We start from the raw sequence: 24,601 nt of genomic DNA, 5'->3' as shown, positions 1-24,601 counted from the left end.
AAGGTTTTTGTTGTTGGGCTTCCCTTGGGAATCTTGGCCCATGACCATTCTAATGTGTACCATACCTGACACAATTATGGTTTTTAAAATATTTGTATTTGCACTGATACTAACATACTAATAATTCTGTAGTACGGCAAATCGGATCAGCTGTGCCAGCTTGGAATCAATCATGACTCTTGTATACACGAAAGATTGAAAAGGCCTTGTCTGACACCAAGTCAAGTCAAGTCAAGTCAATTTATTTGTATAGCACATTTAAAAACAACCCACGTTGACCAAAGTGCTGCACATCTGACTAGGAAAAAAAAAGAAACATACAGTGGCAGTCTTCACTGAGGCTCATGACTCGCACATCATCAGAAAACAAACATAAATTGGAGTCATATTTCTGTGGGAACTGAATTTAAGGAGGGTACTCCAGTTGCACCTGTTTGAAGCCAAAGATTTTAATGAAAAACTCACTCCAAAAATCCATCTACTGTTCCCTCTATTTCATTTGAATTTGTCACTCAGTGCAAATCATGTCCTTGGTGTCTCCAAGATGAATTAAGACTACGCTGCATTTCAGGATGCAGCTCTTTGACAACTGTGATAAGTCATTGGAGTAGGACCCTGGCAACAACTTTTCCCATAGGCAACAGCAGGAAGAATCCTCGAATTATCACAGATGGTCTTGGGCTTTTTTTGACAATGCGCACAATTATGGAATGTATGACATCCCTGATCTGTTCCTGGGGCAGATGATAAGGTTGTGGATTTGTGACGTGAAGCTTTTCGCAGCCACATTTTAGATGTTCTGTGGTTATACTGTCTATTCCCAAAGCCCTGTTTTATTTATCTGGGATATAGCCCATACCTGGAGTATTGTGTGTCGTTTTGGTCTCCTAATTTGAGGAAGAACATTCTTGCTATTGAGGGAGTGCAGCATAGGTTCACGAGAACTTAAATAAAACAGGGCCTTAGGAATAGACAGTATAACCACAGAACATCTAAAATGTGTCTGTGAAAAGCTTCAAGTCACGAATCCACAACCTTAGATCTGTTCCCAGGAGCAGATGATATGAAGTCCCTGATCTTAGGTTCACGAGGATAATTCCCGGGATGGCGGGACTGTCATATGATGAAAGAATCAAGCGACTGGGCTTGTATTCACTGGAATTTAGAAGGATGAGAGGGGATCTTATAGAAACATATAAAATTATTAAGGGATTGGACAAGCTAGATGCAGGAAACATGTTCCCGATGTTGGGGGAGTCCAGAACCAGGGGCCACAGTTTAAGAGTACGGGGAAGGCCATTTAGAACTGAGATGAGGAAAAACCTTTACACACAAAGTTGTGAATGTATGGAATTCTCTGCTTCAGAAGGCAGTGGAGGCCGATTCACAGGATGCATTCAAAAGAGAGTTAGATAGAGCTCTTGGGGCTAGCAGAATCAAGGGGTATCGGGAGAAGGCAGGAATGGGGTACTGATTGTGGATGATCAGCCATGATCACATTAAATGGCGGCGCTGGCTCGAATGGCCTACTCCTGCACCTATTGCCTATGTATCTATGTATAAAATCATGAGAGGAATAGATTGGGTAGATGCACAGAGTCTCTTGCCCAGAGTAGGTGAATCGAGGACCAGAGGAGATAGGATTAAGGTGAAGGGGAAAATATTTAATTGGAATCTGAGGGGTAACTTTTTCGCACAAAGGGTGGTGGGTGTATGGGTCAAGCTGCCAGGAGGTATTGAGGCACAAACTATCCCAACGTTTAAGAAACAGTTAATCAGGTACATGGATGGGACAGGTTTGGTGGGATATGGACCAAATGTGGGCAGGTGGGACTAATGCAGCTGGGACAAGTTGATTGGTGTGGGCAAGTTTGGCCGAAGGGCCTGTTTCCATACTGTATAACTCTAACTGTATAAATGTTGATGCAAGAAAATCAAAGATTTCTCTTCTCAATGGCGTCATTAAAAGCAACCTGTCTGCTCCAACCATCGTAGGATGTAATGTCCAGAGCTTGTGGGCTGCCCTGAAATCCACCATAATTGATGTGTGTATAATCTGCTGGCTTTTCTGCCAAGATGAACCAAGAATGAATCTCCAGGACATTGACATTTTCAGTTAATTCGTTTCTCAATGGCTTTAATATATTGACATCTGAATATTCTAAGAAAGTTAGGTTTATTTTAATAAAGGGTTTCTATGTACCCGTCTCAGTTAACGTAGAAAGGTTGGCAAGATTTGGCTTGAATTGTATAGAGGATATTTGACCTATTGCGGGCCTCCCCAACACGTCCCAATATGATTAATGCAAGAAAGCAAACTAGTTTGTGATTTGAGTGAATTTATTTGATACTGATTGTGTACTTTTATGAGGATAGTGCAATATTGTTCCTTCGGCATTCTATCAATTATTATTTAAGTGGATCTTTTTTGTTTTGGTCAGAAATCTTTCTAACTGAATTTGTTTGCTTCCTGTTTGGGGAGAAAAAAAAACCTTGAAACCAACAGCTTCCTCTTCCTGGCTGTTTGTAATCATTATAGTTATACTTCAATTGTGGCCTTGATTACTTGTCAGGAGCTTTGATAACGCAGTAGCCTGAAACTTCTGTTTTTAAAAAAGTTCCACATGCAACAGCTGGATTTATCTCTGTGGCTAAATGAACATCCTTACAGCCAAGAGAGAGTTTGAATGTCTTGCATTTTGTAAATTTTTATTGTGTTTGATATTTTAATGTAATTTACAATTTTTTTGTAATTATATTTTTGAACATGGGAGATATTAATAAACCTTCCAGTTCTTTGAGTTTGTTGATAGCCAGTACAGCCTCAGTGTTGAACAGCTATGAAACTTTTCTCTGGGTTATTTATTGCCATTCAAGTTGAAGCCAGCTTCCTTGAGGAAGTTCATGCCCAGCAATGTGATACAACAGAGTAGGTGTAACAGTTGGGATCTGATGGGTGCAGATGCCACTGACAGGGAAGTCAGCTTTTATTAGTTTTTTCACAGGATGTGCTCACATGCCCTTTATAAAGTTCATGTGGGTGAGCTGTGTTAAGATGGTGGAATTTTAAGATAAACTGGCCCAAACCCCTCCTGCATTGGTGCAGCATCCTCCACTCTCCCGCCCTCTACCCTCTCCCGCCCCTCCTCCCCTCTCCCCGCTCCCGCCCCTCCTCCCCTCTCCCCGCTCCCGCCCCCTCTCCCGCCCCCTCTCCCTCCCCTCTCCCGCACCCCCTCCCCTCTCCCGCACCCCCTCCCCTCTCCCGCACCCCCTCCCCTCTCCCGCCCTCCCTCCCCTCTCCCCTCTCCCGCCCCCCCTCCCCCCCCTCCCCTCTCCCGCCCCCCCTTCCCCTCTCCCGCCCCCCTTCCCCTCTCCCGCCCCCCTTCCCCTCTCCCGCCCCCCTTCCCCTCTCCCGCCCCCCTTCCCCTCTCCCGCCCCCCTTCCCCTCTCCCGCCCCCCTTCCCCTCTCCCGCCCCCCTTCCCCTCGCCCCCCTCCCCTCGCCCCCCTCCCCTCTCCCCCCCCCCTCCCCGCCCCCCTCCCCTCTCCCGCCCCCCTCCCCTCTCCCTCCCCTCTCCCGCCCCCCTCCCCTCTCCCGCCCCCCTCCCCTCTCCCGCCCCCCTCCCCTCTCCCGCCCCCCTCCCCTCTCCCGCCCCCCTCCCCTCTCCCGCCCCCCTCCCCTCTCCCGCCCCCCTCCCCTCTCCCGCCCCCCTCCCCTCTCCCGCCCCCCTCCCCTCTCCCGCCCCCCTCCCCTCTCCCGCCCCCCTCCCCTCTCCCGCCCCCCTCCCCTCTCCCGCCCCCCTCCCCTCTCCCGCCCCCCTCCCCTCTCCCGCCCCCCTCCCCTCTCCCGCCCCCCTCCCCTCTCCCGCCCCCCTCCCCTCTCCCGCCCCCCTCCCCTCTCCCGCCCCCCTCCCCTCTCCCGCCCCCCTCCCCTCTCCCGCCCCCCTCCCCTCTCCCGCCCCCCTCCCCTCTCCCGCCCCCCTCCCCTCTCCCGCCCCCCTCCCCTCTCCCGCCCCCCTCCCCTCTCCCGCCCCCCTCCCCTCTCCCGCCCCCCTCCCCTCTCCCGCCCCCCTCCCCTCTCCCGCCCCCCTCTCCCGCCCCCTCCCCTCTCCCGCCCCCTCCCCTCTCCCGCCCCCTCCCCTCTCCCGCCCCCTCCCCTCTCCCGCCCCCTCCCCTCTCCCGCCCCCTCCCCTCTCCCGCCCCCTCCCCTCTCCCGCCCCCTCCCCTCTCCCGCCCCCACCCCGCTCCCGCCCCCTCCCCTCTCCCGCCCCCTCCCCTCTCCCGCCCCCTCCCCTCTCCCGCCCCCTCCCCTCTCCCGCCCCCTCCCCTCTCCCGCCCCCTCCCCTCTCCCGCCCCCTCCCCTCTCCCGCCCCCTCCCCTCTCCCGCCCCCTCCCCTCTCCCGCCCCCTCCCCTCTCCCGCCCCCTCCCCTCTCCCGCCCCCTCCCCTCTCCCGCCCCCTCCCCTCTCCCGCCCCCTCCCCTCTCCCGCCCCCTCCCCTCTCCCGCCCCCTCCCCTCGCCCGCCCCCTCCCCTCGCCCGCCCCTCCCCTCTCCCGCCCCCCCTCCCCTCTCCCGCCCCCCCCTCCCCTCTCCCGCCCCCCCTCCCCTCTCCCGCCCCCCCTCCCCTCTCCCGCCCCCCCTCCCCTCTCCCGCCCCCCCTCCCCTCTCCCGCCCCCCCTCCCCTCTCCCGCCCCCCCTCCCCTCTCCCGCCCCCCTCCCCTCTCCCGCCCCCCCTCCCCTCTCCCGCCCCCCCTCCCCTCTCCCGCCCCCCCTCCCCTCTCCCGCCCCCCCTCCCCTCTCCCGCCCCCCCTCCACTCTCCCGCCCCCCTCCCCTCTCCCGCGCCCCCTCCCCTCTCCCGCCCCCCTCCCCTCTCCCTCCCCTCTCCCTCCCCTCTCCCGCCCCTCTCCCGCCCCTCTCCCGCCCCCCTCCCCTCTCCCTCCCCTCTCCCACCCCCCTCCCTCCCCTCTCCCGCCCCCCCTGAAAAATTAGATTTTTCAGCCATTCTCTACCTAACCAAGATTGGGAGTGCTGGATTTCATTAGTTAGTTAAATATGGTCTCTTGGTTGGGTATAAAATTGCAAAACTGCAATTTAACGAGCAGTCTGAAGAAGAGCTGTGAAAGCTGCTGGTGTTTTGGCGAACAGTTAACATTCAGTCATCACCAATGCACATTCAAAACATCGCTGAAGTCTCACCTGTTCAGTACTGCCTTCAACCACTGAAGGTCACCTCACCTACTGTCTCCTTTCTCTGTTCATTTATTTATTTACTTATTTATCTATTTATTAATTTCCCTATGTTCTCAAAATCTCTGTAAAGCGTCTTTGAGTATATGAAAAGCGCTATATAAATAAAATGTATTATTATTATTATTATTATTATCACCATGGTCATTTATTTTATTATTGTTTGAAGACTCTTGTATGTGTTTTTTGGCTTGAATGTGTTCTTGCATTCAGTAACAGAACTAAACGCATGTTTCAGGCAATGGCCATCTTTTGTAGGAGATTGAACAAGCACTCCTTGACATTGCATCTGCTGAATTTCTTAAATAATCTGGGGCTGCCATTCACCAGAACTCTAAATGTACTACTCATAGAACCAATACAATTAGAAAGAGTAGATCAGAGGTTGAGCATTCCATAGTAAGTGGTCTTTTGACTTTCCAAGCATTTTCACAGTCTGAAGTACAAGTCAGAAATGTGATAGAATTCTTCCTTGTTAATTGGGTGAGTGTCTGTCCAACAGCTCATGAAGCTTAATACCATCTAGGAAAAAGTATTTTCCTTAAGTGCCACTCAACCCACCATTCATTCCTTCCACCACTGGTTTTCTATGGTCCTAGTTTGCAGAATAAGTAATATATAGCACAGCAACTCTACAAAATTAAACACTTCCTCAAAAAGGATAAGTGGGAGAATTGGTGACCTGCAGTTTACTTCAAAATATGTAATTTGCTGGCCTGGAAATATATTTGTCTTGTTGCTGTTTCAAAATCTTGGAATTCCACTCCAAATGGCATTTTGGCTGTGCCATCACCATGATTATATAGTTGAGAAGATGTTTCATCACCATCATTGCCTTGCTAATGGGAAATGAGGACAAGCATTAAATGCTTGATTTCCCGTTGATGCCCATGTTATCAAAGTCAGCATTTCTGCGGATTTATTTTGTAGTATTATTCATTCACTGTTATGTTCAGTGCACATGCCAAGAAAATGCTCTGCGGAGGCTCTACTACATCATATTCGTCAATTTTGTTGTTCTTGGAAAGGTGTGCTATGCTTTGAATAATGGAATGCTGGAAGCAAGATTGGATTCTGGTTAGAACAGTGTATTTTGAAGTGCTTATTTATAGATTCTTTGTCAACATAACACAAACGCCCATTTGGCCTAACAGATCCAGACCACTATATGCTTAATGTTTGAGCCACCCCCTTTACTATCTTTTTTACATCCTCCCCCCCAGAGCCATTTATTTATTTATTCAAACCTGGCTGAAATATGCCAAAGTTGCCTTTCGAATCGCATGGTATGGCACTTTACTGTTTTTGAAATAGTCAATGAACCAGTTTTTTTCCAGCATGTGTTTTACGATTATATTCAGTTTGCATCAGGGTGTTAAGTGTTCATATATTTGACTTTGTGGAGGATTAGTGGTCAGCTCATTTGTTTTAAGTTTCATTGTTGCTAACTGCATACTTGTTAAAAAGTTTGCAAATTGATGAGTGGAATGGGTAGTGTAATAAGAAAATAACTGCAGATGCTGGTACAAATCGAAGGTATTTATTCACAAAATGCTGGAGTTACTCAGCAGGTCAGGCAGCATCTCAGGAGAGAAGGAATGGGTGACGTTTCGGGTCGCGGCCCTTCAGACTGATGTCAGGGGCGGGACAAAGGAAGGATATAGGTGGAGACAGGCAGATAGAGGGAGAACTGGGAAGGGGAGGGGAAGGGAGGGACAGAGGAACTATCTAAAGTTGTAGAAGTCAATGTTCATACTGCTGGGCTGCAAGCTGCCCAAGCGGAATATGAGGTGCTGTTCCTCCAATTTCCAGTGGGCCTCACTATGGCACTGGAGGAGGGCCATGACAGAAAGGTCAGATTGGGAGTGGGAGGGGGAGTTGAAGTGCTCAGCCACCGGGAGATCATGTTGGTTAAGGTGGACTGAGCGAAGGTGTTGAGCAAAACGATCGCCGAGCCTGCGTTTGGTTTCGCTGTTATAAAGAAGTTGACATCTAGAGCAACGGATGCAATAGATGAGGTTGGAGGAGGTGCAGGTGAACCTCTGTCTCACCTGGAAAGACTGTTGCATGTACAGACAGCTAAACACATTTTAAACCATATTTTAGTGGTGGAAATACATGCCTTTTTATGCCTTTTTTTGTCAATAAATGCCTTTTTCGTGCCTTTTTTGTAATTTTATCTGCTTTGCTCTTAATGGTGTTGAACAACTCGTTTCTGAAAGTTCAGCCAAGTTGAAAATATTTCATCAATTTGCTCACGTGTCTTGTAGAGGGTGGAAAAACTTTGAGGTGTCAGGAGGTGTCTCACTGCAGGAGACCCAGCCCCCGTTCTGTTCTTGTAGCCATGTTATTTATGGCTGGTCCAGTTGAGTTCCTCGTCAATGGAGAACACTGCCCCCATCACCTCCCTATAGCATTCTCCATTGTTATTGGTCATTACCTAGCATTTGGTTGGAAGTTCCTGCTTTGTGATGTGAATGTTCTACTTCTAACTCATAAGTAGAGCCAGGATGTTTAGGCACTAAAAATCTCTGAAATAGGCAGGCAAATAGGCATAATAAAATTACAAAAAAGGCATGAAAAAGGCATTTATTGACAAAAAAAAGGCATGTATTTCCACCACCAAAATATGGTTTAAAATGTGTTTAGCTGTCTGTACATGCTGGGAGACATATTTCTTCTGATTCACTGCTTTCTCACATGCTTTGCAAAACAGCACACAATTGGCTGTAGAGAATATATCACTCCCGTACACACTCACCAAATGGTTCCGTTTTTTATATGGCGTTGACTAGACTTTAGGCATTTTGACGCTTGCAGGGGTAGATCCTACAGGAGCGGGGATACAGACCTCTACAGGCAGGCCAAGTACAAGCTGAGAAGGGGAATCAGAGCTGCCAAGGAAAGGTAGTCTGAGAAGTTGAGGAGCAAGTTCTCAGCTAATGACACTTCAGTTTGGAAGGGCTTGCAAGAACTCACAAGCTACAAGAGGAAAACCCCCTGCTCCTTGGACTATTGTCAGCTGTCCAATGACCTGAACAAGTTCTACTGCAGGTTTGAGAAACAGAAACTTAACCCTGGTAGCCCTTCCCCCCCCCCCCCCCCCCCTTCCCAACCAACACTTCACACCTACTCACTGCCTAACTCCAGTTTGAAAAGACTGAACCCTTCCCCACCCACCCCTCTCCAATCACCACTTAACACCCACTTACAGCCTGACTGCAAAAGACTGGGGCCTTGTCCACTACCCACGAATGAACGACCGATGATGGCGGTCCTGGTTTCGCCCCGGTGGTGGAAATTTTCTTGTAAGTTACGTTAACACGGCAAGGGCGGCACGGTGGCGCAGCGGTAGAGTTGCTGCCTTACAGCGAATGCAGCGCCGGAGACTCAGGTTCGATCCTGACTACGGAGGTTCCTGAGATGGAGGAACTGAGTGAAATCCAGGTTAGTCGGGAAGTGGTGTTAGGTAAATTGAATGGATTAAAGGCCGATAAATCCCCAGGGCCAGATAGGCTGCATCCCAGAGTGCTTAAGGAGGTAGCCCCAGAAATAGTGGATGCATTAGTGATAATTTTTCAAAACTCTTTAGATTCTGGAATAGTTCCTGAGGATTGGAGGGTAGCTAATGTGACCCCACTTTTCAAAAAGGGAGGGAGAGAGAAAACGGGGAATTACAGACCAGTTAGTCTAACATCGGTAGTGGGGAAAATGCTAGAGTCAGTTATTAAAGATGGGATAGTAGCACATTTGGAAAGTGGTGAAATCATTGCACAAAGTCAGCATGGATTTATGAAAGGTAAATCATGGCTGACGAATCTTTTAGAATTTTTCGAGGATGTAACTAGCAGAGTGGATAAGGGAGAACCAGTGGATGTGTTATATCTGGACTTCCAGAAGGCTTTCGACAAGGTCCCACATAAGAGATTAGTATGCAAACTTAAAGCACACGGTATTGTGGGTTCAGTATTGATGTGGATAGAGAACTGGCTGGCCGACAGGAAGCAAAGAGTAGGAATAAACGGGTCCTTTTCAGAATGGCAGGCAGTGACTAGTGGGGTACCGCAAGGCTCAGTTCTGGGACCCCAGCTATTTACAATATATATTAATGATTTGGACGAGGGAATTGAATGCAACATCTCCAAGTTTGCGGATGACATGAAGCTGGGGGGCAGTGTTAGCTGTGAGGAGGATGCTAGGAGGCTGCAACGTGACTTGGATAGGTTAGGTGAGTGGGCAAATGCATGGCAGATGCAGTATAATGTGGATAAATGTGAGGTTATCCACTTTGGTGGCAAGAACAGGAAAGCAGACTATTATCTGAATGGTGGCTGATTAGGAGAAGGGGAGATGCAACGAGACCTGGGTGTCGTGGTACACCAGTCATTGAAAGTAGGCATGCAGGTGCAGTGAGGGGATTTGAGTATAGGAGCAGGGAGGTTCTGCTGCAGTAGTACAGGGCATTGGTGAGACCACACCTGGAGTATTGCGTACAGTTTTGGTCTCCTAATCTGAGGAAAGACATTCTTGCCATAGAGGGAGTACAGAGAAGGTTCACTTCGGCTTCAGAAGATAGACTCGGCTTGTATTCGCTGGAATTTAGAAGATTGAGGGGGGATCGTATAGAAACTTACAACATTCTTAAGGGGTTGGACAGGCTAGATGCAGGAAGATTGTTCCCGATGTTGGGGAAGTCCAGAACAAGGGGTCACAGTTTAAGGATAAGGGGGAAGTCTTTTAGGACCGAGATGAGAAAGTTTTTTTCACACAGAGTGGTGAATCTGTGGAATTCTCTGCCACAGAAGGTAGTTTAGGCCAGTTCATTGGCTATATTTAAGAGGGAGTTAGATGTGGCCCTTGTGGCTAAAGGGATCGGGGGTATGGAGAGAAGGCAGGTACGGGATACTGAGTTGGATGATCATATTGAATGGCGGTGCAGGCTCGAAGGGCCGAATAGCCTACTCCTGCACCTATTTTCTATGTTTCTAAAGGCAAATTAGCATACATGGTTAGGAGTAATTCATAAAAGTATTATTCTTGAACTGCAGATTTGAAGAAATGTAGGCATACCCTATTTAGAGATATTTGTATTTTGTGCTTACTATAATTTGATTTATTAATTACATTATACCTTTATTGAAAATGAGCTAAGTAGAGTATTAGAATATGTGAAAAAGACAAAGGTTTGCAATGAATTTAAGACTAAATATTTGTTATTATGGAAAAAATTGCCCACTGGCAATAAAACAAGTGCTATAGTGATCTAATTAGATTGTTTACTGCAGGTACATTGGACTGAACAGCTACTAGCTGGACTAATATCCTATGTATAGGGTTCAAAAACTGGATTGATATTCCTCCAAGCACAATTTTGCCATTTGGATCAGTTACTTCTGGCATGCAGTAATGTGCTGGATTACTTCTTACAGCCAAGCTGCTATGAATAAATAAAAAAAATTGAAAAACAAATCTTTTGTTTTGAAAAGTTTTTTGTTCTGTCAGATATGTGGCCGTTTAAAGACCATCTGGCTGGATCTCATTGAATCCTGCCAGCTGTATGGAATTTAAAATGAGGAACTGCAGATGCTGCTTTACAAAAAAAGGCACCATATCGGAGTGAATCAGCCGGTTGGGCAGCATCTCTGGAGTTTTAAAAAACAAATATATATTTTTAAAATTTAAAATTAAAAAAAATTCTGAAGTTTAAAAAATCAAAAGTATGGAACCAGACGAATTAGAAAATGCAGAGTTATTTATACAGATAGAAATGAAAGGTTCAATCTAGGGTGTGAGCAGTATCAAGTGTAGGATCTCATTTTGGGCTCCCAAAATTTAATCGTTAGTTGGTGTCCGCAGACACATTATATGGAAGCACAGATGGCGAGTCTTTTTGAGTCATAGAACAGTACAGCACAGGAACTGGCCTCTCAACCCACAGTATCCACGCTATACATAATGTCATGCCAAACTGACTCAACGTCACCTACCCATGTTCTCCAGAGATGTTGCCTGATTCGCTTGGTTACTCCAATACGTTTTTTAACTGTATGGAATTGCTGATTGCAGTCCCAGTGCTCTCCCTACTTTTACCCCAACCCCCAAATCCTCAGAACAGGAGGTACAGGCCTAAATTATTTTTCCCTTTGTAGATTCAAGTTGGATAGCATGGTTTTTTGGCAATGACAAGGCCTTAAATTATGTATCCAGAAGGCTAAACTGGAGTTATTGTTTCTATCAAAGCTGCTGAAGGCTTTAAGTATTAAAGTTGCTAAAAATTATTAAAGTTGAAATTAAATTATCAGAGGTAATAAGACTTAAATTTTATTTTATTTGTTTCTGTTTCAAAAAAATTGCCCACACTTTGCTTTTCATCAGCAGTTCTAAAATCCCCATTGAAATCTGTAGGGTTTGACCAGGTATCAAAGAGAATCTGCGGAGAATTAATGGAAATCTGGGAAAAATATAATGGGATCAATTTAGGCTTAATGTAAATGGGTGGTCAATGATCAGTACAGACTCGGTCTAAGAAGGGTCTCAACCCAAAATGTCACCCATTTTTCTATCTAGAGATGCTGCCTGTCCTGCTGAGTTACTCCAGCATTTTGTGTCCATCTTCTGTGGCTTGAAGGGCCTGTTTCCATGCTATATCTCTCAATGACCTTAAATCTCAAACTTCATGTTGATCAGCATGTGCACTGATGTCCAAGATTTGCTGAATTCTCTGACCAGAGAAGAGCCTTGCATTGCAAAGGAAATTGGTTAGTGTAGAGTGATTGGATCCAGAGAAGAAAATGAAGCAATTCCAATGTCACAAAACCTTTAATATCTGTTTGCTACTATATCAAGAGTCTCCTGTAATGCATTTGATCCTGTAACAGATGGTCCAACTAGGGTTTTGTTTTTGTTATCCTTGTCCTTGGGGCAACTCGGATAAATGGTTAGATCCATTAACTTGATTTTGCTTTTGAAGATTACTTATTGCTCTTCCAGCTGTCAGAAATAGGTAATGTAATGTATTTCTTGTTGCTTTGATGCATGTTGCCATTCTGTAAAACTGGGTGGCCTATAATTCAGCAGCGTTTCTTTTATTCCCCTCAACCATTTTTAAGTGGTCACTTTTCTAAGTAGGGATAGTACACTAATGTTGGGGGTGGGAGAAGAACTGGCTTTAGAAATGTTTGCAGTTTCATTTGACTAATTTTGGACAATTTTTAAAAAAAAATTCTATTAAAGTTCCTAAGGTTTGATTATGCTTCCACTCTGGTTTTGTGGGGTTTGTGGTGATTGAGGCTAATGTGTGAATTGCAGACTTTTCTACAGATGGGGGAGGTGTTGGCTAATGGAATGGGTATTGTGAAATTGTCTGCTTCCATCACCTTGCGCTATCTCTTTGTACGCAATTGCATGGCCTTAAATTTCTCAATCGCTTTGGGTTCATTTAGAGATGCAGCGTGGAAACAGGCCCTTCAGTCCACCAAGTCAACACCAACATCAATCACCTGTACACTAGTTCTATGTTGTTCCACTTTTGCATCCACTCCCTACACACTAGGGGAATTTAGAGGCCAATGAACATACAAACCCGCACGTCTTTGGGAAGAGGGAATGAAACGAGCACCCAGAGGAAACCCATGCTGTTACAGGGAGAATGTGCAAACCACTCAGAAGTCACCCAAGGTCAGGATTGACCACAGATATCTGGTGTAATGAGGCAGGAAGTCTACCAGCTGCGCCACTGAGCTGCCTTGTTGAAGGGTAATGTCGTGCAGCAGGGGGAGTTGGGAGAGGACTTTTATCTTGTTGGTGTTGAGTACAAGGCTCAACCTTGTGTGCTGCACCTCAAGTACTTGCTTTAGGGTAACCTTGTTTCTGGAATATAACTGATATTGTTTGAACAACTTGTCATTAGTTCTGAAGATCTAGTTATCTCTTGAGTTGAAGTATGACTTTTTCAACCTTTTGGTCACATGTGGCAGCACAACTGGCTCGCAAAAGATTCTTGCCTAGAAAACTGTCAATTAAAGAGGTCTCTGTATGTCTGTATTGACTATATGTCGATGATGAATTCACTCGTACATGGCTCTGTCAAGTGGGGGCTTCGATGTTGGACCGTGGAACCAATGGATGTCATGGCTGTTGGTGACTTTAGTTTAGTTTAGAGATACAGCAGGGAAACAGGCCCTTTGGCTGCACCGACCACCAATTCCTCGCACATTAATACTAACCGACACACACCAGAGATAATTTACAATTATACCAAGCCAATTAACCTACACACCTGTACGTCTTTTGAGTGTGGAAGAAAACTGGAAATCCCAAAGAAAACCCACGCCAGATCACGGGGCAAACGTACAAATTCCATACAGACGGCACCCGTAGTCAGGATCGAACCTGGGTCCTTGGCGCTGTATGGCAGCAACTCTACCGCTCCGCCACCATGCCGCCCTCTTAAAGAGCAGAATGTAAACTTGGTCTCCTTCACTCTCTCGTTCCCATCAATCCTTTAAGTTATGAACATTTGTGAATAGTCTCTTGCCTTCTCTAAAAAGGGTAACTTGGACTAGTTGGATGAGAATGTCTAGAAGATTGTAGGGCAAATTTACTGTAAATTTGTTCCTGGGTTGGAAGGAAACGGTTCTACCTGCATCTAAGGCAGAGGTATATCAGATATTATTTTAATCTGTGCTTGATGTACATGTGCCATCAGAGAAGTTCACTTCATTTTTGCTTGTCCCCAATAGTTGGGCCTCTTGATGGTAATTCATAGAATCTGTTTGGAGACTGCAGGAATAGAGGGTAGATTTTGTAGTGACAATTCATAGCTTTATTGTTTTTAATTGTCATCTTAATCCACATTTCAAATGAGCAAAGTGCCATGATATTTGGGTATGCATTCTCAAGATTTCAATTAATACTCCGATAGCATGATTAATTGCAATGCTGCCTAGTCTAGCAGCATCACATTGTTTTGAGAATGTTAATGTTATTTTGGCTGAAATTGGAAACAAATTCAATACCGAGCATGTTTATTGGATCGGTATAATTTGAGTGAGCATGTTTTGTTTGTTTCTAAGGATGAAATTTCATTTTAAAAGTCAAAGATCTCATTTATTGACTGCGAGAAATAGTTTGATAATTGGATTACTATTTCAGTTTTAATCTTTTAAATTGCCGACAAATTATAAAGCCCTCACATTCTTGGATTTGTGCAGAAATCAACTATCACAATTGGATCTTGTAGCTTTTGAAACTCAACAATAGCCTTAGCTTAGTAACCTTCCAACCCAGCAGTATACTCTGAATTTTGTTGTGCGATAACAATATTTTGAGCAGCTACAAGAACTGGGACACATTGTGTTTGGAGAGTTTACGATAATTGTGATCATCATCTGGCCTCAATAATTGTAGTACTTTTACTTTTTGCTTCTAATCTTCAAAGGAGCCACAGAATCAGTATTTGGTGAGATATTTAAGAACTTTTTATATGTCCATCAAATCGCAACTATTATATGCTTCTGAAATGGATACGTGCAGAACAAAAATATTTTGGAAAACACCTAATAAATGGTTGACATTTTTTTTTAAGTCTTGTGATGCCAGAGTTGTCCTTTGCCTTAATATTAAGATATTTCCCTTCTGGAAAAGTCAACTAATGTGCAACTCATTTTTCAACAAAGGCAAATTGTGATACGGACAGTTTCAAATCTTTAATTCAACTTGTTGAGAATCTTCCTTTAAATTGCTACCAGTTAGTAAATAAAATCTTTGAAATTTTACGCACTCTGCCATTTTCCTTTGCCTTCACATCTCTAACTGTATTTGGGGTTGTAGATTTTTTAAACAAGGCTTTTGTGACATCTGCCTAGGCCTTATGTATTGTACAATTGGATTGCTTCAAAGATCATAGGATATCCTGCAGGTAAAATAAACGTATTGATCATTTCTATAATTTATTGCTTGACAATTCTACTGTGATTTTTAAAAAACTTGTTGCTTAATTGAAATCTTTTACGAATTAATAGTTTACATCATTAATTTAGGTCATCCCCCAATGCAGTAAAACATTGAACAATGCTATCCCAATCATTGCTGTGCCTATTTTTAAAATATCTGCTTCCAGGGGGACAAAAGTCATTGATTTGCATGTCGTAGTGTTATACACACCATGAACAGACGCAGCAAAAACTGTATGGCTATCCTTCAAAAATCATGACAGCATATCAACTCTACCCATGTTCTCCAGAGATGATGCCTGACTCACTGAGTTACTCTAGCACTTAATTTCTTTATTTTCATAAACCAGAATCTGCAGTTCCTTGTTTTGATATCAATTCTGCCCCTGTTTTGAAATGTTTTCTGTCTGGGTTTAATCAAATGTGTTGAATAACAGGAAATAAAAGGAGATGGTAAAAGTACAAAAGGCCTTGATTCCATCTTTCCTTCATTTGACATGTATCGTTGTGGGAAATTGTCAGTAATAATACTTGCCTAGACATTGCTGTGTTAAAATATGGCTGTGCTTAGTGCAAATGCTCATTCTGTATCCCTGTAAAAGATTGTGAAATTGGCCAAAATCAAATTGATATGACATTATGTTGGTTTCCCTCTGGAAGCAAGCACTGACACAGAACCTGCATGTTTCCCCACAGGACCTTGCCTAATTTAGCATACTCCACTTTGTTGTGTAACATTCAGTAGAACATTCCCTTTGAAGGCCCACTTTTCTTGCCAGCTGCACAGCAACAATTTATACTTTGGTTGCCACAGAGTATAGCCGACTGTTGCATTCCAGACAATGGAAATTTGCCCCCTCAGAATTCATAATTCGTTGCCTAAAAATCTGTGAAACAGATAATTCACTGTCATAAAATTTGGATGAAAAGTAAATACAGAATGTTTTTTCAACTTGCGTTTCTTGACGCATTCCTAGATGACATGGCTTTAGGGTGCCTGCATACAAAAATCAGAGGAAAACTTGGCATCTCCTATAATCTCTCGTCATTGAAATCTGGATCAATGAGAACTATGATGGGAGAAAGTCCTTCGTATTGGGAGACCAGAAAATGAATGAGGCCCACGAAACAACTCCTGGCAAGATGTAGCTATGGTAGTCTCCTCCATGAGTGAGAATCTCTACATACTGGTTAAATGCTGAGAGAAAAATAAGCTATGTTGAGATGACTACTGTTTATACCTACAGGTCAGATATCCTCTCTGAAAACTTATCTTGTGCAGAGATTTAGGTCATTAAATGAGGTGCCACTCATGAGGAACTGAACATTTTTGAGCAAATTAATTGAATCATGAACTGATTTTGCTATTGTTTCAAATGATTAGTTTCTATGTCCATCATTTGTGCTTATATTTATATCTGATAACATCCAAAATAAATTGCGACTGCCCAGTGTTTTATTATCATTTAAGAAGAACTCGAGCAATGCATAAACTGGATATCAAGCAATTCACAAAATGGATATCACTCCAAGGAGGCAAACAAAGATCATAACCTTGCATTAACATTGCTCAAAGTCACAGCAAGAGATCGCAAAGTTGGTAATGATAAGCCAAGCTTCAAGCAAGGATCGGAAACAAAATCACTATTGCCCTAGAGATTGGGCCGGCTTGACTGCAAAAGGAAGACGACTCTGAGAGATGAGGCCTTGCTGATTTGGGAAACTAATAATGATCAATGAAAGACAAGTGATGCCCTGAAGAAAGATTTTGAGGCAGCAGGAGTCTCAAAAAGGTCCAGCACTGTGTACTGACACCTCACTGAAGATGGTCATATGGACAGAAGACCTGTGGGGAAAAAAGAAACACCTAACTAGTGCGATGAAGAAACAGTAATAGTGGGCTTTAAAATATAAAGATTGCACATGTGAGGACTAAAGGAGTTATCCAGTGTCGACAGCCACTTCCTAGTTCGGGGCCAATATAGTCAATATGTCAACAGTGAGAAAATGCCACATCGACCAGTTTGACCTGATTAAATAATGTTCAGGGGTTGTTTCAGCTGCCACCATGTTTGTCTGCTGTACCCAGTTGATAGAATGTTGTAATATATCAATGTATTGCAGAAAAGAATGGTGTTAGATGGCTAAGACTATTCCAAATGGATCTGAGATATTTCAGCAAGACCTCAAAGATGGTGACTCAATATTTCCAGCAGAAGGGAATGCGGGTCTTGGACTAGCCTGGTAACTTGCCTGACCTGAATCCGATTGAGAATTTGTGGTCAATTATCAAGGAGAGACTGAAAGAAAAGGTCATCAGCTGTGGCATCAAGATGAAAATTTTCTTGAACTGTCAGAATCTGATTCCATGTCAAATATTGGATAAAGATCCATGGTAGGCATGTAATGTAAAAAAGACTTTATTGTGTGATGATAATGAATAAAAGGTAGATTTGTGGCATTTATATTAACTTGTTATATCCAAGAATGTAGTTGCTTCAAGTAATTTGCACAAGGATGTAAGTAATTAGAACAGGATTTCATTCATTCATTTTATTTCATTAATTTATGTCACATTTAGTGCAGTTGAAATTGAGTTATGATGGAACAACTTTTTGCCTAAGTTATAAGGTCTAAGGCTATAACACTCGTCACACTTATTAGCACTTCCTACTTTCCCTACACGCATTTAGCCTATGAAAGCACAAAACAAGCATTATCTCAAATGCTTGAGGTATACTTAGGCGGGGGTTCTTCCACTATGGTTCTTCCACTTATAGACCTCATAGTTTAAAGAAAGTAGCTTGCTACCACCTTTTACAGACAGTTAGAGGTAAGTAATAAATACCAGCTTTTTCAATGACATGCACATCCAGAAAGATAAATAAGAAATAATGAACATTTTGTTATCTCATTTAACCTGAATTTCATCAGTAGGTAAACATTTACCTCCCCTCATCTGTCTTCTGACCTTGCATAAAGAAATAATTTCTCAACTCTGTGGCGCCAAGTGAGGTTTTGCTTTTAACATAGCTAGTTGGGAGAAATAGAGGCTTGGTGACCTTCAGCGCATTGAAGAGCAGTACACTGGAATAGTAGTTAACACAAGTTGTGGAGCCTCAAACACCAGCTCTCGAGTTTGATTCCGTTCTTGGGAGTTTGCTTGTTCTCCACATGACCAGGTGTTTATGTTAGGTTCTCTGCTTTCCTCCCACATCCTAAAGATCCACAAGTAGGTTAATTGGCTGCTCTAAGTTATCCCTCAGTGGATGTGTCTACAGGGAAAATAAGGAGCGAGAGGATGGACCTGATGCGCAGAATGGCCTCCCATGTTGTAACAAATAAACGGGCACAATGAATGCATTTTTAGTTTTGGGAAGAACTTTTGTAATTTTGGAAAATTATCTAGCAAGAATATTTTAGGTATTTGAACTTGTGGATATATTAATAGCATGTATTGAGTTTTCTTTTAAAATGTCATGGCCAAGTGAATTAATTTATCTCCAGATATGTACATTTATTTGAATGACTTGTGGCTAAAAAACACGTAGGGAGGATAATTTCCTTTAGAGATCCTTTCAAGATCTGTTTGGTTGGCCTGCCCAAGTATAGACCTGGTTTCTTCATAAATGCTTGGGTCATGGTTGGCAGTTAGTTTAGTTGTTAGTTTAGAGATACAGCACGAAAACGGGCCCTTTGGCCCACCGAGTCAGCGTCGACCAGTGATCTCCGCACATTAACACTATCCTACACACACTAGGGACAATTTACAATTATACCAATCGAGTTAATCTACATACTTGTACGCCTTTGGAGTGTGGGAGGAAACCTAAGATCTCGGAGAAAACCTACACGGTCACGGGGAGAACGTAAAAACTCCGTACACACAAGCACCCGTAGTCGGGATCAAACCCTGGTCTCCGGCGCTGTAAGCACTGTAAGGCAGCAACTCTACCGCAAGTTCCATTGCAGTTTTGTGCAATTGTGCTTCACGATTTTTTTTCGTATGATGAAACTTTGATCAAAGACAGTGGCAATTCAGGAGATGGCTCCGAACTAAAATTCAATCCAAATAATCTCATTAGCAGCTGTATATTGGGATTGACTCGGATTATTTGTTTCCCAGAGAAATGTCACTTTTCTTTTTAATCTTTATTCAACTATGGACCTTCATGTAATCCCTATTATTGGATGTTCAGATATCTAAAAGCAATTCCAAATCAGTGGGTTATTGTGAAATATGATGTTTAACAATCAAGTTTTGTAGTCCATTTGCATAAACTATAAGTAGGAGAACTAAAAGTAGCAAGGTTGAAGTTCTGCTTAAGGATGGTAGTTGAATAACCAAGGCAACAGAATCTCAGTTGACCATGTTGCCTGAAAGGATATAATTTGGATAACAACGTGTTCCTGCTGTAATGCATAAGAATACTCATTATCTATGTCAAGATATGAAGCGGCACTTGAATCTGTAATCTTTAGATACTGTGTGCCAAGTTCATTTACCAAAGATTAATCACAAATAGACAGTCACAAAGTGCAATTCATAAGGTTTAGAAAGCATGCGGAAATCTGCCCCCAGTGAGTCAAAAAATCATTTTCTTTTGACATTCTGCAAGAATTTTGGAGAAAACATTTCTTCAAGGATTATGTAATGCAATGTTTACACGGTAATATTAAAGGATATTACTATTCACCACAAGGAACAACTGTCAATTTGAAATGAAATTGAACTAAGTTTGAGAAGCAGGTTAGACGGGTACATGAATAGGATAGGTTTGGAGGGATATGGACCAAATGCGGGCAGGTGGGACTAGTGTAGTTGATACACGTGTGGCAAGTTGGGCTGAAGGGCCTGTTTCCACACTGTATCACTCCATGACTTAAAGTCTTTCATGTTCATTGCAATATAAGGTGTCCTTTAAGCAGCCATTTAAGAAAATTGTTTGCTAATTTTGACCAGTCTTCAGATATGTATGCATTAAAGAAATATTATATCTCTCTTTCTGAGTGGCATTAGCAGGAAAGGCTAGCAGTGTCTCACTTTTTTTTAAAAAGCCCTAAATTGGCATATTTGTATGAATTGGCTATTTCCTGAAATTGCAGAAGAGAGTTCACCTTTATCATGTCAATTGGCAGGCATATCAGACAATAAAGTAGAAATCGTAAATGATTTTCTTAATGTGTAGTCATTAGTCAAGTGTAAATTATGTCTTCTGGCTCCTAATTAGCCGTTATAGTTGGAAAAGATAACATTACTCAACGCTTTTTTTGTTCATTAACATTCAAATATTGTTGCATAGGTTGTCTATTCTCATCTTCGTTTGATCAGCTATGTAGCGTTCTCTGTCCTTCAAATATATGTGGTTATTGTTTCCAGAACGTATTGTAAAATTGTCATGTTTTATTCAGTTTAGGTTTAGATGGTTTCAGGTTTAGATAGTGTGGAGGAACAGAGAAACTTGGGGTACATGCTTTCAATTAAATATCTGTTTTTGATTCCATCCTCTCATTTACTAATCCTGCAGTCCTTTCTTCGCTTTTCAAATGGAAATGAAAAATTGCCACAAAATATGGAACTTCCTGTTTAAAAAATACTGGCCAGGCTCATTTCTAAAATAAAAAATCATCCAAATGATAGTGGATTACTACTATTTGTAATTAAATAAATATACTGTGCTGAAAAGGATACTTTGAGCAGAATGGAAACTAATTTCATGCTTTGTAAATTTAATTATCTCGCATTCTTGTCAAATATAATTTTGTCCTTATGACCTGTTTTGATTGTGAAGATGGTATTTCCAGATCCATTCTAGGGAAATGGTGACGTTCTGATTCTTTTAATGGGCACAGCTGTCCCAGCATTGAAGCAATGCTAGGATTCCTTCTGACCAAGGAAATATCAGAGATTTGTCGCAGCACAGAAGGAGGCCATTCAATTCATGTTTTATGGTGGCTTCTGGAAGAACAGTCCTATTCTAAAATGCTTTTTTCCATGGCTTGCACATTATTATCTCAAGTGCCTTTTCAATTTATTTTGAAATTTCTAATTTGGTTCTCTTTCAACCAACTGTACATGCAGTGAATTACAGATTATAAAACAGAGTTTTTTTTAACTCTGTGTATTTTAAGGCCTTTAAATCATCGGTTAATGGGAATATCTTCCCTCTATCTACCTTATCATTGATTAACTCTTGTTTAGATCTTCTCCCCACCTCCGAGTCGAAGGAGAACAGTTCCAGCATCTTCATTCTAACAATGTTGCTGAAATCCCTCATCCTTATAAACATTTGAGTAACTTTTCTGAACCCTGTCTAGGACTTTCACTTCCTTCCTAAAATTAGCAGAATAGAAATTGGTGCAATACTTCATTTAGACAATAAACAATAGGTACAGGGGGAGGCCATTCAATGTGATCATGGCTAATCATTCTCAATCAGTACCCCGTTCCTGCCTTCTCCCCATACCCCCTGACTCCACTATCTTTAAGAGCTCTATCCTGCTCTCTCTTGAATGCATTCAGAGAATTGGCCTCCACTGCCTTCTGAGGCAGAGAATTCCACAGATTCACAACTCTCTGACTGAAAGTTTTTCCTCGTCTCAGTTCTAAATGGACTACCCCTTATTCTTAAACTGTGGCCCCTTGTTCTGGACTCCCCCAACATTGGGAACATGTTTCCTGCCTCTAACGTGTCCAACCCCTTAATAATCTTATACGTTTCGATAAGATCTCCTCTCATCCTTCTAAATTCCAGTGTATACAAGCCTAGTCGCTCCAGTCTTTCAACATATGATAGTCCCGCCATTCCGGGAATTAACCTAGTAAACCTACGCTGCACGCCCTCAATAGCAAGAATATCCTTCCTCAAATTTGGAGACCAAAACTGCACACAGTACTCCAGGTGCGGTCTCACTAGAGCCCTGTACAACTGCAGAAGGACCTCTTTGCTCCTATACTCAACTCCTCTTGTTATGAAGGCCAACATTCCACTGGCTTTCTTCACTGCCTGCTGTACCTGCATGCTTCCTTTCAGCGACTGATGCACTAGGACATCCTGATCTTGTTGTACGTCCCCTGTTCCTAACTTGACACCATTCAGATAATACTCTGCCTTCCTATTCTTACCACCAAAGTGGATAACCTCACACTTATCCACATTAAACTGCATCTGCCATGCATCCGCCCACTCACACAACCTGTCCAAGTCACCCTGCAACCTCATAGCATCTTCCTCACAGTTCACACTACCACCCAGCTTTGTATCATCTGCAAATTTGCTAATGGTACTTTTAATCCCTTCATCCAAGTCATTAATGTATATTGTAAATAGCTGCGGTCCCAGCACCGAGCCTTGCGGTACCCCACTAGTTACTGCCTGCCATTCTGAAAGGGACCCATTTATCCCCACTCTTTGCTTTCTGTCTGTCAACCAATTTTCTATCCATGTCAGTACCCTACCTCCAATACCATGTGCTCTAATTTTGCCCTCTAATCTTCTATGTGGAACCTTGTCAAAGGCTTTCTGAAAGTCGAGGTACACCACATCCACCGGCTCTCCCCTGTCAATTTTCCTGGTTACATCCTCAAAGAATTCCAGAAGATTAGTCAAGCATGATTTCCCCTTCGTAAATCCATGCTGACTCGGAACAATCCTGTTACTACTATCCAAATGAATATCCTTCCTCAAATTTGGAGACCAAAACTGCACACAGTACTCCAGGTGTGGCCTAACTGATATTTATATGAATTCAGCATAACTTCCCTAGTTTTGAAGTCTGTCTATATTTATGATTTCCAGTATGCAAGGTGCCAGTGTGTAGGAAAGAACTGCTGGTTTAAATGGAAGGTAAACACAGCCTGCTGGAGTAACTCAGCGGGACAGGCAGCATCTCTGGAGAGAAGGAATGGGTGACTTTTCGGGTCGAGACCCTTCTTCAGACTGATGTGGGTGGGACAGAGATAGAATGTGGTCAGAGACAGTAAGACTGGTGGGAGAACTGGGGAGGGGATGGAGAGAGAGGAAAAGCAAGGGCTATTTGAAGATTTTGATGGAGTTTCCAATGGCGAAGTATCCCCAAACTGCTTTATTTACCAACTGCTCTCTTAACATCTGCCACTTTCAAGCATCTATATGTGTATACAATTAAGTTTCTCTATTACTGCACAACCTTTTAAACTGTGCCATCTATCAGTATTGTTTCCGCTTTATTCTTTTTACCAAGGTGCACCATCTATTACATTTCATCTGTCACTTGTCTTCCCTTTCAGCCAGCCTCTGTGTCTTGCCTCTATTACCTCACCTTGGAGCTTCATGTGATGTAATGAGGATTTCTATCTGTTCCACCCTTTCTGACAGTGAGTTCCAGACCTCAACTATACCCTATTTTCTTATTCCTCATCTCACTTCTAATCTTTATACCAATTACTTTAAATCTATGCCCCTGGGCTTTTGACCTCTGCGAAGGGAAATAGATTTTATTGCTCCAAGCTCATTATTTTATTCACTTCAATTAAGTCTTCCCTCGGGCTCATCTCTTCCAAAATAAACAATGCTATCTTATTCAATTTGCCCCCTCAGCTGCAGTATTCCAGTCCTGGCAACGTCATTGTAAATCACCGGTGCATACTCGTGAACTGCAATCACATCTTTTCTGTGATCAAGTATTAGCATCATACTACATTGAAATGGGCCCTTTGGCCCACTTTGTCTGAACAGATCATGTATACACCGATAAAAATGGAATTTTATCAGTACCTAGCATGTAGCCTCGGCGATTCAGATACTCATCTGGATATTGTGAGAATATCTGCCCCGCATTCGCTCGGAGTGCATTGCAACTCAGCTTCAGCTGAAATTCACATATGCCCATGCCTGCTGGGTGACAAAATCTTCCTCCAATACCTTTCAAATCTCTTGCCTTGTAGCGACACTCCCCAGTCTCTTCCACAACTGAAATGCTCCATCTTGGATAGCATGGTGTTGTGTTTTACCCTTAGACCTCCCAAAGAGCACAACCACTCGCTTATCAAGATTAAATTGCATCCGCCTTGCTTGGATCTATTTTAGCCACTGATCAATGTCATCCTGTAGTGTAATGCTATCCTCCTCGCCACCAACAATACAACAAATTTGCATGTCCTCTATGTATCTATTAATCATGCTTTCTACATATTCAATTTTAGCAGTTGAAAACTTGGCAGGAATGGTGGAATAATTAAATCTGGAGATGCTTCACAGCAAAATTGGAGGAATGCTTTATTTTGGAAGTTGTGGACTGGAGGAGGTTGAGGATGGCAATGTCCATAGAGGGATTTAAAATGAGTGAGTTGTTGCATAATCAGGAGTCAATGGACGTTTTGGGATGTATAGTGAAATGCAAAGATGCTGGTAGCAAATGTTTT

At 43.2% G+C, this 24,601-nt stretch overlaps 1 protein-coding gene across 3 annotated transcripts in view; it reads left to right on the top strand.

Annotated features, from left to right (window-relative positions):
- LOC144606485 (lysine-specific demethylase 2B-like) overlaps positions 1-24,601 on the top strand; it is a 149,074-nt gene that overhangs the window by 19,387 nt on the left and 105,086 nt on the right. The gene's annotated exons all lie outside the window — the stretch shown is intronic.

This window comes from Rhinoraja longicauda, chromosome 26 (assembly GCF_053455715.1).
Source record: "Rhinoraja longicauda isolate Sanriku21f chromosome 26, sRhiLon1.1, whole genome shotgun sequence".
Lineage (NCBI taxonomy): Eukaryota > Metazoa > Chordata > Chondrichthyes > Rajiformes > Arhynchobatidae > Rhinoraja > Rhinoraja longicauda.
The sequence above is the reverse complement of the archived record's forward strand: the minus strand, read 5'-3'. Positions and strand labels throughout refer to the sequence as shown.